Source organism: Herpailurus yagouaroundi, unplaced genomic scaffold, assembly GCF_014898765.1.
Source record: "Herpailurus yagouaroundi ecotype Mexico unplaced genomic scaffold, PumYag 29, whole genome shotgun sequence".
Classification (NCBI taxonomy): domain Eukaryota; kingdom Metazoa; phylum Chordata; class Mammalia; order Carnivora; family Felidae; genus Herpailurus; species Herpailurus yagouaroundi.
In genome coordinates, this window is record NW_024412377.1 from 98,564,267 (window position 1) to 98,582,883 (window position 18,617).

General features: G+C 38.0%; 1 protein-coding gene and 1 pseudogene across 6 annotated transcripts in view; one reads left to right on the forward strand and one right to left on the reverse strand.

Annotated features, from left to right (window-relative positions):
* PDE8B (phosphodiesterase 8B) overlaps positions 1-18,617 on the reverse strand; it is a 270,623-nt gene that overhangs the window by 34,596 nt on the left and 217,410 nt on the right. The gene's annotated exons all lie outside the window — the stretch shown is intronic.
* LOC121040709 (ubiquitin-60S ribosomal protein L40-like) overlaps positions 1-18,617 on the forward strand; it is a 49,277-nt pseudogene that overhangs the window by 691 nt on the left and 29,969 nt on the right.

The following is an 18,617-nucleotide window of genomic DNA, read 5'->3' on the forward strand; positions in this document are numbered from 1 at the left end:
ATTCTTGGTCATGCTCACTGAGGAAGTAAACAGAGAATGAGCATTTCCATAGTTTGTTGTTCTCTGGTAGGCAGCCAAGCAGGGAACATGGGCCTGAGCACTGTAGGGTAGGAAGAGAGATAAGTCAACTATGCCCATGCATGACAATAGCACCCTTGTCACCATTAAGAATCTTGATGGTTTGGGGCACCTGGGTGGCTCAACTGGTTAAGCATTCAACTCCTGATTTCAGCTCAGGTCATGATCTCACGGTTTGTGGGTTCAGGCCCCATGTTGGGCTCTGCACTCACGGCATGGAACCTGCTTGGGATTCTCCCTCTCTCTGCCCCTCCCCTGCATACACTCTCTCTCTCAAAATAAATAAACATACATTAAAAAAAAAGAATATTGGTGTTTCATGGGAAGAGGTCAAAATAACAACATTAAAAAGAATTTGAAAGAAGGTGATTTTCAACCCTAATGATGACTTTTATGAATTCAATACTGTGGATGGTGTAGACATAGCAAGAGAATTAAAATGAGAAGTAGAGCCTGAACCAGGGTGATCTCTGTGTGTTGAACCCTGAGACCCCACGGCTTGCACCCACTTCAGCTTCAGGTGTCCTGCCAGGGCATCCCCTGTGCAGAAAGTTTCAGTAACGCCTCAGAATATGCATACATCAGCTCTAGTCAGCCAACGACACCAGGCACACACAGTCTACACAGGGGATAACAATACACAACATTCCTTCTAGGTTAGAAGAGTAGCTGTTATACCTAATTCACAAAAACAAACATAGAAAGTCAAGCAAAGTAAGGAGATGACAGTGAAGGAACTTAGTGAGAGCTTCAACAAAGAGAAATATAAAAAAGGACCAATCAGAGTTTCAGAATAAAATAACTGAGATGAAAAATACACTAGAGGAAATCAACGGTAGATCAGAGGATGCAGAAGGTATCAGCCATCAGGAAGGCAGAGTAATGGAAAACACCCAAACTGCACAACAAAAGGAAAGAAGAATTTTTTAAAAATGCGGATAGGTTAAGGGATCTCTTTGACCATGTCAAGAGAACAAACATTAGTATTATAGGGATCCCAGAAGAAGAAGAGAGAGAAACAGCATAAAGCTTACTTGAAAAAAATAATAGCTGAAAGCCTCCCTAACGTGGGGAACAAAACAGATACCAGTTTCAAGAGGCACAGAGAGTTCCACATCATGAACATCACAACACCTAATAATCAAAATGTCAAAGTTTAAAAACAAAGAGAATTTGAAAAACAGCAAGAGACAAATATTTATGTACAAGAAAAACCTCATAAGGCTGTCAGCTGATTTTTCAGTAAAACGTTGCAGGCCAGAAGGGAGAGGCATCACATATTCAAAGTGCTAAAAGGAAAAAAAAACCCTGCAACCAAGAATATTCTGTGTAGCAAAATTATCACTCAGAACTGAAGGAGAAATAGAATTTCCCAGACAAAAAAGTAAAGGAGTTCATCACCATTACACCTGCCTTACAAGAAATGTTAAAAAGACCTCTTTAAGTAGAAAAGAAAGGACTATAATTAGAAACAAGAATATTACAAAAGGCAAGGGGATTCACAAAATAAAAATTTGTAAAAAGATGTGCACATACACAAAATGTGGAGCAGGGACAGTAAAAGTTCTTTCAGAATGTGTTCAAACTTAAGTGACCATCAACTTAATATAGACTGTTACATACTTAGGAAAACCTGTAATAGATACACATATACAAAAAGAAAAAGAAAACCAAGCATAACACTAGAGAAAATAAGAAATCACAAGGAAAGAGAATAAGAGGAGAAAAGGAATAGAGTATTACTAGAAAAACAATCAGAAAACAAAAGAAAATGGCAATAAATATCCATCAATAATTAATTCTAAAGGTAAATGGTCTAAGGGCTCCAATCTAAAGACTGAATGGGTGACTGAATGGATTAAAAAAAAAACCACCTGAAAAACAAAAACAAGGCCCATCTATATGTTTCCTAAAAGACAATCACTTCAGACCTAAAGACACATACAGACTGAAATGAAGGGATGGAAAAAGATATTCCATGTAAATGAAAGTGGAAAAAAAGAGCCAGGTAGCATACTTATATCAAAGTAGACTTTAAAAGGAAAGACTGTAACAAGAGAAAAAGGAAGGCATTACATAATGATTGAGGGATCAATCCAACAAAAGGACATACTATTAAATACCTACGCACCAACAAATTTAAGTATCTACATACCCAACGTCAATCTAACAAGAAAATTTAACAATTTTAAATACCTATGCACCCAACATTGAACCGCCTACATATATAAAGCAAATATTATCAGACCTAAAGGAGGAAATTGACAGAAATCTGACATAAGACTAGGAGACTTTTATAACAGTGGATAGATCATACAGGCAGATAATCAGTAAGAAAACAGTGGCTTTGAACAACATATTATACCAGATGGACTTAACAGACATATACACAATATTCCATCCAAAAACAGTACAGTACACATTCTTTTCAAGTACTTAATGGAACATTCTCCAGGACAGATCACATGTTAGGCCTCAAAACAAGTCTCAATAAATTTAAGAAAACTGAAAAATACCAAGCATCTTTTCCAACCACAACAGTATGAAACTAGAAATCAATTACAAGAAAAAAAAATGGAAAAAAAAATCCACAAACACATGGAAGCTAAACAACATGCTACTAAACCACCAATGAGTCAACAAAGAAGTCAAAGAGGAGATCAAAAAAATATGTGGTGACACATGAAAATGAAACATATTGGCCCAAAATCTTTGGGAGAGAGCAAAAGCAGTTTTAAGAGGGAAATTTACAGTGATAGAAGCCTACCTCTAAAAACAAACAAAATCTCAACAATCTAACCTTACACCAAAAGGAACTTAAAAAAATAAATAAATAAAAGGAAACCAAAAGCCAGTAGGGAGAAGGAAATAATGAAAAGCAGAAATAAATGAAATAGAGACAAAAAATATAATAGAAAAGATCACTGAAACCAAGAGCTGGTTCTTTGAAAAGAGAGTAAAATTGCTAAGCCTTTACTCAGACTCATTAAGAAAAAAAGGGGACCCAAGTAAGTAAAATCAGAAACGAAAAAGGAGAGGTAACAACTGACACCACAGAAATATGAGAAATTATATGCCAACAAATGGGACAACCTAGAAGAAACGGATAAATTCCTAGAAACATACAATCTTCCAGAATTGCATCAAGAAGAAATAGACAATGTCAACAGATTGTAACTAGTATGAAATTGAATTGGTAATCAAAAATTCCGAACAAAGTAAAGTCCAGGAACACGTGGATTCCTGGGCAAATTCTACCAAACATTTAGAGGATTCCTATTCTTCTCAAATTATTCCCAAAAGAATGAGGGAAATAGAAGAAGGAAAGCTTCCAAACACATATTCAAGGCCAGCATTACTCTAATACCAAAACCAGACAAAGGCCCTAGAAAAACAACGGAATCCAACTACACGCCAATATCCCTGATAGAAATAGATGCAAATTCTTCAACGAAATGTTAACAAAATGAATTCAACAATACATTAAAAGGATCATGCACCCTGATGAAGAAGGAGATTCAAGGATGGTTTAATATCCAGGAATCAATTAATGACACTATGTCAACTAAATGAAGAATAAAAATCACATGATCTCAACAGATGAAGAAAAAGCATTTGACAAAATGCAACATCCATTCATGATAAAAACTCTCAACAAAGTGAGTATAGAGAGAATCTCAACTTAATAAATGCCATCTATGACAAACACAATTAACATTACACTCAGTGGTGAAAAACTAAGAGCTTTACCTCTTAGATCAGGGACACCACAAGGATGTCCACTCTTACCACTTTTATTCAATATAATAATGGAAGTCCTACTCACAGCAATCAGACAAGAAATAAAATATATCGAAATGGTAAGGAAGAAGTCAAATTGTCACTATTTGCAGAGGACATCCTATACAGAGAATATCCTAAAGACTCCATCAAAAAAAACTATTAAAAGTAATAAGTGAGGGGCACCTGGGTGGCTCAGTCAGTTAACTGTCCAACTCTTGATATCAGTTCAGAGCATGATCTCACAGCTTGTGAGTTCAAACCCTGTAATGGGCTCTGTGCTGACAGCACAGAGCCTGCTTGGGATTGTCTCTCCCTCTCTCTCCTCCTTGCCTCGTCACTCTTCCTCTGTCTCTCTCAAAAATAAATAAGTAAACTTAAAAAAAAAGTAATAAGTGAACTCAGTAAATTTGCAGGATAAAAAAATACAAAAACCTGTTGCATTTCTACACACTAATATCAAAGTAACAGAAAAAGAAATTAAGAAAACAATTTCATTTATAATTGCATCAAAAATAATAAAAATACCTAGGAATAAATTTAACCAAGGAGATTAAAGACCTACATTTTGAAAACTGTGAAACAATGATAAAAGAAATCTAAGATGACACAAACAAATGGAAAGATACTCCATGCTCATGGAATGGAAGAATATTGTTAAATTGTGCATACTACCCAAAGCAATCTACAGATTCAACGTAATCTCTATCAAAATACCAACAGTATTTTTCACAGAATTATAACACAAATACCAAAATTTGTATGGGACCACAAAAGACTCTGAGTAGCCAAAGCAATCTTAAGACAAAAAAAATCTGGGGGCACCAGGTTGGCTGAATCGGTTAAGCACTGACTCTTGATTTCAGCTCAGGTCATGATCTCATGGTTTGCGAGATCAAGCCCCATGTCAGGCTGTATGATAACAGTGTGAAGCCTGCTTGGGATTTTCTCTCTCCCTCTCTGTCTGTCCCTTCTCTGCACTCACTCTCTTTTTCAAAATAGATAAAAATTTTTTAAAAAGACAACTCTGGGACGCCTGGGTGGCTCAGTCAGTTGAGCATCCGACTTTGGCTCAGGTCATGATCTCGCGGTCCGTGAGTTCGAGCCCCGTGCCGGGCTCTGTGCTGACAGCTCAGAGCCTGGAGCCTGTTTCAGATTCTGTGTCTCCCTCTCTCTCTGACCCTCCCCTGTTCATGCTCTGTCTCTCCCTGTCTCAAAAATAAATAAACGTTTAAAAAAAAAACAAAAGACAACTCTGAAGATATCACAATCCCAGATTTCAAGATAGGCTAAAAGCTATGATAATTTAAAAAGTATGGTAATGGTACAAAAAATAGGGCAATGGAACAGGATAAGAAAGCCCAGAAGGAAACCTACAATTATATGACCAATTAGTCTATGACAAAGGAGGCAAGAATACACAATGGGGAAAAGATGGTCTCTTCAATAAATGATGTTGAGAAAACTGGACTGTAACTAAGGTAGCACTGTATGTCAACTACACTTCAACTAAAAATAAAACACATACTTAAAAAGTGGAGCCTGAAAATGTGACCGAATTGCGGCAATCTCATAGAACTTTAACAAATGAGGAATTGCTTCTTGTGGATGAACAAAGAAAGAAAGTGGTTTCTTGAGATAGAATCTGCTCCTGATGAAGATACTATGAAGACTGTTGAAATGACAATAAAGAATTTGGAAGATCACATGTAGCTGATAAAGCAGGGCAGGGTTTGAGAGGACGGACTCTAATTTTCAAAGAAGTTCTACTATGAGTTAAATGGTATCAAATAGCATCACATACTACCCAGAACTTGTTGGGGAAAGGAAATGTCGATCAATGTGGCAAACTTCCCTGTGGTCCCATTTTAAGAAATTGCCATGGCAACCCCAGCCTTCAGCACTCACCACCTGATCAGCCATCAACACTAAGGCAAGACTCTCCACCAGCAAAAAGATAATGACTCAATGAAAACTCAGATGATGGTTAGCATTTTTTAGCAATAAAATAGTTTTAAATTAAGGTATGTACACTGTCTTTCTAGACATAATGCTATTATGCACTTAACAGACCACAGCATAGCGTAAACATAACTTTTATATGCCCTGGGACACCCCATAATTCATCTGACTTGCTTTACTGAGATACTCACTTCACTGTAGTGGTCTGGAACCCAACCTGCGCTGTCTCCCAAGTATGCCCGTATGTTGTTTGTTTTTGGGTCTCCCTCACTCCCACGTATTATGAAAAGAGGTAAAAACTCTGGTTAAAATGAAGACAAGTACTACTTTCTAAAATTAGTGTAGCTTACAAAGCCAACTTACTAAGAAATCTTTTTTTTTTTTTTTTAAGATTGGACATACTTGATCAACAACTTCAAGACAAAACTGAATGCTTTCATGTATGTGACAAGACTTCAGGAGAGTTCAAATGCTGGATGAGAGATGTAATCACAGAAACTGAGTCATTTGAGACCCTCCCTTCATTTACATGTAATAAAAATGACAGTGTGTGATATAATAGTTTCTTTGATCATGTTTCTTTACTGAAAATACCTTCTTTACTGAGAAGTATTTCCTTGGATGCTAAAAGCATCTGATGCCTAGATCAAAGATGTTTTCTGTCTACTCTATTTTCAAAAACTGTTTGATAACACACTTCTCAAAATTCCCACCAAACAGCAAACAAACACCAAATGGAGCAATGCCAGATCTAGTATGTTCAGATATCACTGATATCCCTCAGTCAATATTTTCTTACCTTAGTGCCGGTGCCCGCCAGCCCCACATTCAACATGCATTTGCAAGAGCCATTACAAAGAAGCACTCATTATGTAGCCAGTGATAGTTTTTTTTTTAATCTTTATCTCCTGGAAAAACACTTAATTCGCGTACCATTCCAGTTGAAATGTTTCACTCTTTTTTCCCTTGTCAGTTTCTCTTTTTAATGGCTTTCAAAGACCTACAATGTAAGCACCACTTTGCTTCATACCTGGAAAATACTGAGTTTTCTACTATGAAAATATGACAGTGGTTCTCAAACTTCAGCATGAATAGAACCACGTTAAGGGCATGTTCAAACAGGTGCAGGGGGCCATCCCCAGAGTTTGTGATGCACCAGTTCTGGGGGAAGCCTAGAATCTGGATCTCTAACGTTAAAGTTCCCAGATGAGGCCAAGGCTGTGGATCTGGGGGCAATGTTGTAATACACGAGGACCCCCTACTCACAGTGCTCTGGGCACCAGCAACTTGGCTGACACCTGGGTGCTTGTCAGAACTACCGACTCTCAGACTCTCCAGACTCACTGAGTGAGTATGAGAATCCATATTTTAACAGTTAATCTCCAGGTGATTTTTTAACATTACAGTGAGTTGAAAAATCATTGATTTAAGTGGAAAAATCTCAGGCATGCCAACAGATGTCTTAATATCTCCATTTCTAGCGGTATAAACCTGGTACGTTATGAACTTTATTGAGTCTCAGTTTCCTTATGGGTAAATGGGGACCAACACCTACTATTTAGAGTCTAGATCAAATGAAATAATGTGTGTAAAATGCCCAGCCCAGTAGCTTCCAAGCTGGCCTTTTACCAGAATTACCTGGAAGGCTTGTGAAAGCACAGGGCTTGGCTCCACCCCCACCCTTTCTGTTTCAGTAGATCTGGGTTGGGGCCTGAGACTTTGTGTTTCTAACAAGTTCCCTGTGAGGCTGAGGCAGCTGATCCAGTGGCCTTTTTTTTTTTTTTTTTAATTTACATCCAAGTTAGTTAGCCTTTCTTTGAGAACCACTGGACTAGCCCATGGTGGGTGCCCAGATAACACTGGTTCTCTTTACCTTCTCTTTCAGAGATGTATCTTGTTTGTGGAGAATCTGGATTCAGGGATGTTTCCATTGTTTATTATTTCAGGACTGATTTTAGTTTACAAAAACCATTTCCTTTAAAGCATACGCTGAGCATATGTGGTGTGCTCCGATGTGCTGTGTTTCTCACTTTTATGCCATCATTTGCTTGGCCTGTGTCCCCTCACCGCTCAGTGACAAAGAGAAACATATAAAGAGCTTCCGAAGGAGATTTCATTTTCCTTAAAGTTTCTTCCTCTTAAAGAATTGTCACAGACTGATGGCACTTTTGTGAAACACTTTTATGTGGAAACTGCTGTGCCTACTCAATTTTGTCAAGAGAATGAGGAAACTGCAAAGATCACAGTTTCCCACCCATGTTCCACTAGTGCTCAACAGAGTCACTGAAGTGTTTAATGACACTGGGGGCCTCTGTTGCACTGTGATTAGCCTAAGACAGAAGCAAGCAGCAGGACCTGTGCTTTGTAAATCAGGCCCTTTGATAGCTACTGCAGAGAGAGGACAGCACAAAGGAAAAATTAGTAATAATGAGAGAACAAAAGAGTAAAACAGCTTTATCACTGTGTGTCCTGAGGTTCTGAAAATGCTGTTCATTAGAATCTCTGTTTACATTTGTGAACAATCACTCCCAGGAGAAAAAGGCCATTTTCTAGCTGATACCTCATTTTCTAGTTCAACTCCAGAAATATTTATTGGGCCTAAGACACAAAGATGGTTACAACAGAGTCCCTGCTTTCAAATGCTTTACTGTATAACAGGGGACAAAAACCAAGTACTGTCACAATGGATCTATTCATTAAGTGTTTGTTGAGTGTATACTATGTGTTGGGTAATGTTTTCGGTACCAGGGATGTGACCGAGAATAAAAGAGATATAGTTTCAGTAAGCTGTTTCAGAAGTACCAAAGACAGTATTTTGCAAGGGGTGGGATGGTGAAGGTTAAAAAGTTTAGGGAATTCCAAAATATGATGCTAAATAACCTTGCCTCATATATTCAAGTCATTTACCCTTCAGCATTTTCCCAAGCCTTCTGAGTATATCAAGGGGAAAGCCTCAGGGTGGTGCTATTATGTTTAACACCTAACACTTTGTAAAGAATTTGATACATGGACGGTCTTTCTCTAGGATATCTATATTTACTGTTACCTTCCATTGTGGCTAGTGATTTTGGTATTCCACTTTAATTATTATGGTTATACAAAGTTTTAAAAGTGACTCTTTCTAAAGAAAAACAAGTATGAATAGGTTAGGTAGCAACTAGATATGCCAACAGTTGAGATCCAGGAGCGCCCCAAATGTGGGAAACAGAGTTATGAGCCATGTGCCCATCCTTGACCTCCCAAATGCCGTGGCTTCAGGGGAGAAGAATACGGGCAGAAGTAGCACCCCATGAGCTGGAGGGGCTGTGGAATTCACACTGACCAGCCAGCAGCTGGCTGGACCTGGCAGGCCCTTTTAAGCTTAGTTCCTGCTTGTGTCAGATGGATGGGTGCATGCTCAGGAGTGTCTGACAGGGTTCCCAGCCACCATCGCTAGCTCCTAATTCCCAGTGGGACTCTGCACAGCCCTATGCTGCCTGTGCCTCTCACTTCTGGGTCACTGCTGCCATTTCTGGTCCTAAGCTGCCAGTCTATGCTAGTAAACGAGACCATTAATCTAATTTGGACTGGAAATGAAATGCTCCCTTAAGAATGAAGACACAAGAGGGGCATTACACAGTGCTCCTTTGCCCTGAAAAGGGGTAACATGATGGGTGAATCAATCAGGATTCATAATTTTTAAAAAGTATATAAATCCCATGTGGCAGGGACAGCCTTTTTTTACCTTCCAGACACAATAACAATGCCACTCAGGCCGAAGCAGGAACATCGTTACTAGAAGGCTGTAACTGTACCTCTTTCTTCGGTCAGTAATGGCTCTGAGTGGAGTCTGGTGATGAGAGGCTAGCTGTAGGAGGGCACTGAATTTTCCGGAGTGGCCTGGCTGACCGAAGGGACATAGGAACAGATGGTATCAAATACAGTCATGAGATACATCCTCAACTTTCAACAGACAGATGGGGTTTCATTTCCTCTTTTCCCAATCTTTCAATTCTACAGATTCTGATATTATTATGCTGAAGATGTGCCAGGAAAAAGTATCTAAAATTCATGTCTGAAAGCAGCTGGAAACCCAAAGAGACTTAAAACTGAAGCATTTTCTGTTACAGTTTTGGTCCTGTCCAGGTAACAATTTGGGATCATTTAGACTGGTCCACTCATCTCACCTGATCCTCCCTTCCTGCAGCTATTCACATGGAGCCTCATCACCACATTCTCACAGAACCCTTGGACACGTAGTCTTCCTCAAGAGTTCAAACTACTGGCCATGCCACTGCACATGGGCCTGCTTCAGTAGAGAAGATAATGTAGTACAATCATAAGGGACTGTTTACCACACTACCAAGAACTCTTATCAAGAGAAACTCCTAGAGACACAGCTGGTGCTTCCTTAGTGACCTCATCAGGGCAATGGCATAACATGTAAATCATCACACATGTGGCAGCTATTTGATACTTTTCTGGGATGGGAATGTTCTGTCTCCCGGGCACTATTCCAACATCTAAAAATCCACATTAACAAGGCAATTTCTCAAGAATTAGAGAGCCCAAGATAGATTCACAGGTGAAGTCTATAAAACATTTCAGATGAATTAATACCTATTCTTCTCAAACTATTCCAAAAAAAAAAAAAAGAGAGAGAGAGAAGGGGAAAGAAATCTTCCTAATACATTCTATGAGGCCAGCAATACCCTGATACCAAAGCCAAAGACAGTAAAAAAACAAAAAACAAAACAAAACAAAAAACAACAACATACTACAGACCAATAACCCTGCTGAACACAGATGCAAAAATCTTCAACAAAATATTAGCAAACTGAATTCAACAATGTATTAAAAGGATCATTCACCAGGATCAAGTGGGATTTATTCCAAGGATACAAAAATAATTCAAAATCTGCAAATCAATCAACATGATACACCAAAGGGACAAAATGAAAAAGAAAAAATCACATTATCATCTCAGCAGTTGCAAACAAAGCATTTGACAAAATTCAACATCTATTCATGACAGTAACTCACAGCAATGTCCGTTTCAAGACACTATACCTCAACATCATAAAAGCCATAGATGACAAACACAACTAACATCACACTCAGTGGTGAAAAAGTGAGAGCTTTACCTTATGGTCAGGAACACAACAAGGAGGTCCACTCTCAGCACTTTCATTTGACCTACTAATAGAAGTCCCACACACACCAATCAGACAAGAAGTAACAGACATCCAAATGGTAAGGAAAAGTCAAACTGTCATTATATGCAGGTGTCAGGACACTATACATAGAAAACCTTAAAGGTTCCACCAGAAGCTATTAAAATAAATAAATTCAGTAAAGTTGCAGGACACAAAATACAGAAATCTGTTGCATTTCCATATGATAACAATGATGCGGCAGAATAACAAATGAAGAAAACAACTCCATTTACAAATCCATCAAAAAGAACAAAATACCTAGGATAAACCAAGGGGGTAGAAGACCTACACTTTGAAAACTATAGAACACTGATGAATGAAACTGAAGACAACACAAATGGAAAAATATTGTGAATACGTGCATACTACCCAAAGCAATCTACAGATTTAATGTAATCCCTATTAAAACACCAAAAGCATACCTCACAGAACCAGAACAAACAATACTAAAATTTGTATGGAGCCAGAAAAGACCTCAAATAGCCAAAGCAATCTTGAAAAAGAAGAACAAAGCTGGAGGTATCACAATCCCAGATTTCAAGATATGCTACAAAGCTATAATAATCATAACAGTATGGTACTAGCACAAAATGAGATACACAGTTCAATGTAACAGGATAGAGAGTGCAGAAATAAACTTATGTGTATATGGTCAATTAACCTACAACAAAGAAGGCAAGAATACACAATGGGGGGGAAGACAGTCTCTTCAATAAATGGTGCTGGACACACTGGACAGCTACACGCAAAAGAATGAAACTGGACAGCTTTGCTACACCATACACAAAAATTAACACCCAAGGGATTAACCTAAATGTGAGACCTGAAACCATAAAACTCCTTAGAAGAACACATAAGCAATACACGAAGAAACATTTTTCTGGATATGTCTCCTCAGCCAAGGGAAGCAAAAACAAAAGTAAACTACTGGGGACCACACCATAATTAAAGGCTTTTGTAGAGCAAAGGAAAACATCAATGAAATGAAAAGGTAACCTAGTAAATGAGAGAAGATATTTGCAAATGATGCACTGAAAAGGGGTTAATATCTAAACTATATAAAGAACTTACACAATTCAACACCAAAATAACAAATAATCAGATTTAAAAATAGGCAGAGGACCTGAATAGACCTTTTTCCAAAGAAGACACAGAGAACACCCACAGACACAGGAAAAGATGCTTAACATCACTAATCATTAGGGAAATGCAAATCAAAATCACAATAAGATAGCACCTCACACCTGTTAGCATGGCTAGTAACAAAAAAACAAGAAATAACACATGTTGGTGAGGATGTGAGGAAAGGCAATCTTCATGCACAGTTGGTGGGAATGTAAATTGGCACAGAAATTGTGGAAAATAATCGAGGTTTCTCAAAAAATTAAAAATAGAATTACAACAGAAACCAGAAATTCCACTACTGGATGTGTACCCAAAGAAAATGAAAACACTAACTTGAAAAGACGTATGTTCCTATATGTTTATTGCAGCATTATTTACAACACCCAATATACGGAAGCAACCTCAGCGTCCATCAGCAGAGGAATGGACAGAGAAGATCTCTCTCTCTCTCTCTCTCTCTCTCTCTCTCTCTCTCTCTCTCTCACACACACACACACACACACACACACACACACACAGACACAGGAATATTATTCAGCCATAAAAAAGGAATGAAATCTTGCCATTTGCAACCACATGGATGGAACTAGAGGGTATTATGCTAAGTAAGTCAGACAGAAAGACAAACACCATCTGATTTCACTCATGTGGAATCTAAAAACAAAACAAATGAACAAACAAATAAATCAGAAACAGACCTATAAACACAGAGAATAAACTGGTGGCTGCCAGATGGGAAGAGGGTGGGGGGACAGACAAATCGGGTGAAGGGGAGTAGGAAGTACAGGCTTCCAGTTAGAGTTAAATAAGTCACAAGGATAAAAGGTACAGCACAGGAAATAGAGTCAATGGTACGGTAATAGCATTATATGTTGACAGATGGTAGCTATACTTGTCAGCATAGCATAATGTATATAGTTGTGGAATGGTTATGTTGTATACCTGAAACTAATGTAACACTGTATGTCAACTACCCTTAAATAAGAAATCATGTCTGATCATATATCCAAAAAAAAAAAAAAAAAAAAGAACTAGAGATCCAAGAGTTGAGGGGTGTGTGAGAGACTGGTTTAGTCCACAGCCTGTAGGCAGTTAAGACATCTACTGACATGTCAGAGGGAGGAGGCACCGGGACCAAGTGTTGAGGGGATTTGCCTAAGGGGACAGAACTGAAAAGAGATAGGGTGGAAGGACAGAATAAGTGTTCATGCTGTCTTCTCATCAATCTTTAGTGCTCAGATACAGCAGATACTTGGGTAAATACTAGAAAAAAATTTCTCTTAATTTTTTAAAATGTATGTTCAGGGCAAAAATAGCAGCACTCTCTTATGGGGTTTATAATATATATGAAAATTATAGCATAAAGGATAGGAAGGAGAGTTGGTAAATAGACAGTTGCAAGGTTTCTATGTTTCACAAGAATTGGTGCAATATTGGGTTAACTAGACCATGTAAAGTTAAGGTTATAGTAATCCCTAGATCAACCATTAAAGAAATCCAAAGAGATTTAACAAAAAGCCAGTAGATAAATAAAACAGCGCTTTAAAAGTTGTTTAATCTAGGGGTGCCTGGGTGGCTCAGTCAGTTGAGCGTCTGGCTTCGGCTCAGGTCATGATCTTGTGGTCTGTGAGTTTGAGCCCCGCGTCGGGCTCTGTGCTGACAGCTCAGAGCCTGGAGCCTGCTTCAGATTCTGTGTCCCCTCCTCTCTCTCTGCCCCTCCCCCACTCATGTTCTGTCTCTCTCTCTCCCTCAAAAATAAACATTTAAAAGAATAAAAATAAAATAAAATAAAAGTTGTTTAATCTAAAAGGACTGTATAAAGAAACAGAGAAAACAAAAACAAAACAGAAGTACAAATAGCAAAAAAAAATGGTAAACCCAAACCCAACCATATTCATAGTTACATTAAAAGTTAATGAATTAAACATTCCAATGAAGACACAGAGATGGTCAGAACTGATAAAAATCAAACCCCAACAATATGCTGTCCGTAAGAAATATACCTCAAATAGACACAGATTCAAAGTAAATGGATGGGAATAGATACATCATGAAAACAAATTTAAGAAGGCTAGAATGAATGGCTATACTAATATCAACTAAAATAGATTTTAAGATAGAGTATTACCAGATATCAAGTTGGATTTTTCATAATGATAAAAGCATCAGTTCATCAGAAAGACTAATCATTTATCTACATTACTTAACAACAGAGCTTCAAAAAACAAGAAACAAAATTTGATAGATTTAAAGGGAGAAACAGACAACGTTCACAATCACAGAGAAGGATCTTAATGCTGCTTATAGCCCATGACTGAACTAGAAAGTAAGTAGTAAAACACAGAAGATATGGAGAATGCTATCAACCACGTTGACCCTCACTGGCATTTATAGGACACTACTCAACAACAATAGAATACATAACCTTTCAAATGAATTTGAATGTTAATGAAACAGATGTGCATCTGGCTATAAAACACGTCTCAGTAATTTTAAATGGATTCAAATCACAGAAATTATGTTATCTTGACCACATAAAATTAGAAACCAGTAACAGAAATCTATAAAATTCCTAAATAATTGGAAAGTAAAAAACACACTTTAAATAGCCCATGGACCAAAGAAGAAATAAAAAAAGAAATTAGAAAGTACTTTGAACTGAACAGAGTTAAGGTCAGGGATTGCAAACTTTAGAACAACCTGTTTGTAGGGTTGGCCACTGGCTGGTGTCTGACAACTTGACTTCTGGAATGTTTCCTACAACGACAAGACTGTTCAGCCCATTTAGGGTACTTACACCTGTTTTCCTTCTAGGATATGGGATTTTTGCTATTTGTGTCTGGTTCTTGTACCTCTTTTCAAGTGCTCGTGGGAACATTCTCTAGGACAGATCACATGGTAGACCACATGATCTGAAACAAGTCTCAATAAATGTAAGAACAATGGAATAATATCAAACATCTATATGAAAGTATAGGAAACTAGAAATCAATTATAATAAAATAAAAACTGGAAAACCCAGAAAAAAGAGGAGGCTAAACAAATGTTATTAAACAACCAACAGGTCAAGCAAGAAGTCAAAGAGGAAATTTAAAAATACCAAGAGGCAAATGAAAATAAAAACAAAATGATTCGAAATCTTTGGGATTAAGAAAAAGCAGTTCTAAGAGGCAAGTTTATAGCAATACAGGTCTACCTCAAGAAACAAGAAAAATCTGAAACAATTTGACCTTACATCTAAAGGAGCTAGAAAAAGAACAACGCCCAAAGTTAGTAAAACAAAAACCAAAAGCAAACAAACCAACTATTAAAAATAAGACCACAAATAAATAAAATAGAGACTAAAAACACAATACAAAAAAAATCAATGAAATTAACAGCTGGTTCTTTAAAAAAAAAAAAGAACAGACAGACCTTTAGTGAGATTCATCATGAAAAAAAAGAAAGGACTCAAATAAAATTAAAAAATGAAGAGGAGGGGCACCTGGGTGACTCAGTCGGTTAACCGTCCGACTTCAGCTCAGGTCATGATCTCACGGTTTGTGATTTTGAGCCCCATGTCTGGCTCTGTGCTGATGGCTCAGAGCCTGGAGCCTGTTTTGGAATCTGTGTCTCCTTATTTCTCTGCCCCCTCCTCACTCAAGCACTCTCTCTCTCTCTCTCTCTCTCAAAAACAAACATTTAAAATTTTTTTAAAAATTGAAGATGAGACTTATTGGTTAGATGGCAGAGTAGGAGGACCCTAAACTCGCCTACTCCAGCTAGATAACACTCACATCAGTGCCAACAATCCAGAAAATGACCCAAAGCCTGGCCAAACAAATTCCATACCTTAAATGTACAGAAGAGGCCACATTGAAGAGGGTAGAAAGGGCAAAGACATGCTGGGAACTTAAATATTGTGGGACTGACCACCTGAGGGAGGGAGCCATAGCCACAGAGAGGGGGTAAGAAACAGGCTATCATATTGAGGAGCCTCCAAGAGGAAGAAGAATCCATATGGCATTTGGCTTTAAAAATTATAGGAACTGAATTTCCTGAGTGCTTACAATCAGACGAACTTAAAGCCTGCAACTTTGAAAAGGAATAGGCTAGGCTCTGGGAAAGCCCAGAGAGTGATAGGAAGCTGAGTCCCTGCTTTTAAAGAGACAGCACAGCAAACAGCCTTTTAAAAGGCATCTGGGGCTTACCAGAGGGAGAGTTAGTTACTGGTCTCATTCAGCTGCGGGATTTCTCCAGGAACAAAGGAACTGGCAGGTGCCATTTCCTTCCCCCGATCCCAGTAAAAGTACCTAGCCACCTGTGAGAACAGTGCAGTGTCCAAATTCACTACCCGACTTGCTTACTCGACACCCTGCCCCTCCAACCAGCACTCCCTCAGTCCCTGGGCTGCAGATCCCTTCCCCCTGACGACCCTGGCAAACCTTGCCAAAACCACATATCCCAACCTCTTGCAGAGGATGCATGCACTTGTTAAAACTGCAACCTTGTTTCCTGTGGTTAGCAGAAAGGCCCTGGCTGGCCCCAGTCCCTGGTGGTGGCTGTACATCTCCTGTGGAGGAGGAGCAGTGCCACCTAGAAAAAAGGGCACATCCTGCTCACTACTTTAATAGTAAGAGATATAACTGACATTCCTAACACAGAGAGTGAGACAAAATGAGGAGACAGAGGAATGTATCACAAATGAAAGAACAGGACAAAACCATAAGAGACCTAAACATAACAGATATAAGTAACATTATAGAGATTTTTTAAAAAAATGATCAGAAATATACTAACCGGACTTGAAAACAGTAATGGGCAAAGTAATGGAATGTAATCAAACTGAACAAATGAGAGGGAAAAATTATGCAAAATTACAATAAATTAGGGAACTCAGTGACTTCATCAAGCATAATAACAGTTACATTATGGGGATCCCAGAAAGAGAAGAGAAAATGGGGCAGAAAATTTCTTTGAAGAAATACTAGCTGAAAATTTCTCTAATCGGGGGGAGGAAACAGATATCCAGATCCAGGAGGCACAGAGATCCACCAACAAAATCAAGCAAATGAAGTCCATAACAAGACACAGGAGAATCAAGATTACAAAAGGTAGTTATGAAAGAAAAATTGTTTTTTACCTATTATCCAGTAGTTGCACTACTAGGCATTTATCCAAAGGATCCAGGAATGTTGATTCAAAGGGGAACATGCACCCCAAAGTTTATAGCAACACTATCGACAATAGCCAAATTATGGAAAGAGCCCTAACGTCCATCAACTGATGAACAGGTAAAGAAGATGTGGTGTGTGTGTGTGTGTGTGTTTATGTATACACACAATATATTCTACTGTGTGTACACACACACACACACAAGATTACTGGGAGATCAAAAAGAATGAAATCTTGCCATTTGCAACAACATGGATGGATCTAGAATGTATTATAATAAGTGAAATAAGTCCGTCAGACAAAGACAAATATATGATTTCACTTATATGTGGAATTTAAGAAACAATACAGATGAACACAGGGAAAGGGAAGCAAAAATAAGACAAAAACAGAGAGGGAGACAAACCTTAAGAGACTCTTAAATACAGAGAACAAAGTGAGGGTTGCTGGTGGGGTGCTGGATCAGGGGATAGGCTAAATGGGAGATGGGCATTAAGAAGGGCACTTGTTGGGATGAGCACTGGGTGTTATACGTAAGTTCTGAATCACTAGATTCTATTCCTGAAGTCATTATTACACTGTATGTTAACTCAGTTGGATTTAAATTTAAAAAATATGTATGTTATCAAAAATAAAGATAAAAATAAAATTTTCCTGATAGTAAAAAAAAAAAAACTTTTAAAGCAGCAAGAGAAAAGGAGACAGTTACATACAAAGGAAACCCCATTAGGCTATCAGCAGATATTTCAGCAGACACTTTGCAGAGCAGAAGGGAGTGGCATGATATATTCAAGGTGCTGACAGAAAAAAGTCTGAAGCCAAAAATACTCTTTCCAGGAAAGTTTTCATTCAGAATAGAAGGAAAGATAAAAAGTTTCTCAAACAAAAACTAAACAATTTCATGACCACTAAACCAGCGCTACAAGAAACATTAAAAGGGACTGAGTGGAAAGGAAAGACCATAAGGCAGGGTATAAAAGGTAGGGAACACAAAAGCAGTAAAAATCAGTATTTCTGTAAAAAAATCAGTCAAGGGATTCACAGAGTAAAAGGATGAAAAATATCACAACCATATACCTAAAACATGGAGAGGACTGAAAAATGTGTTCAAACTTAAGTGATCCTTAATTTAATATAGACAGCTATATGCAGAAAAGATTATATGCAAATCTAATGGTAACCACAAATCAAAAACCAGTAAGAGATGTGCAAAGAATAAAGAGAATGGAATCCAAGTGTATCACTAAATAAAACAAGCAAATCATGAAAGAGAGCAAGAAAAGGATCAGAGAAAACCTACAAAAACAACCAAAAAAACAAGTA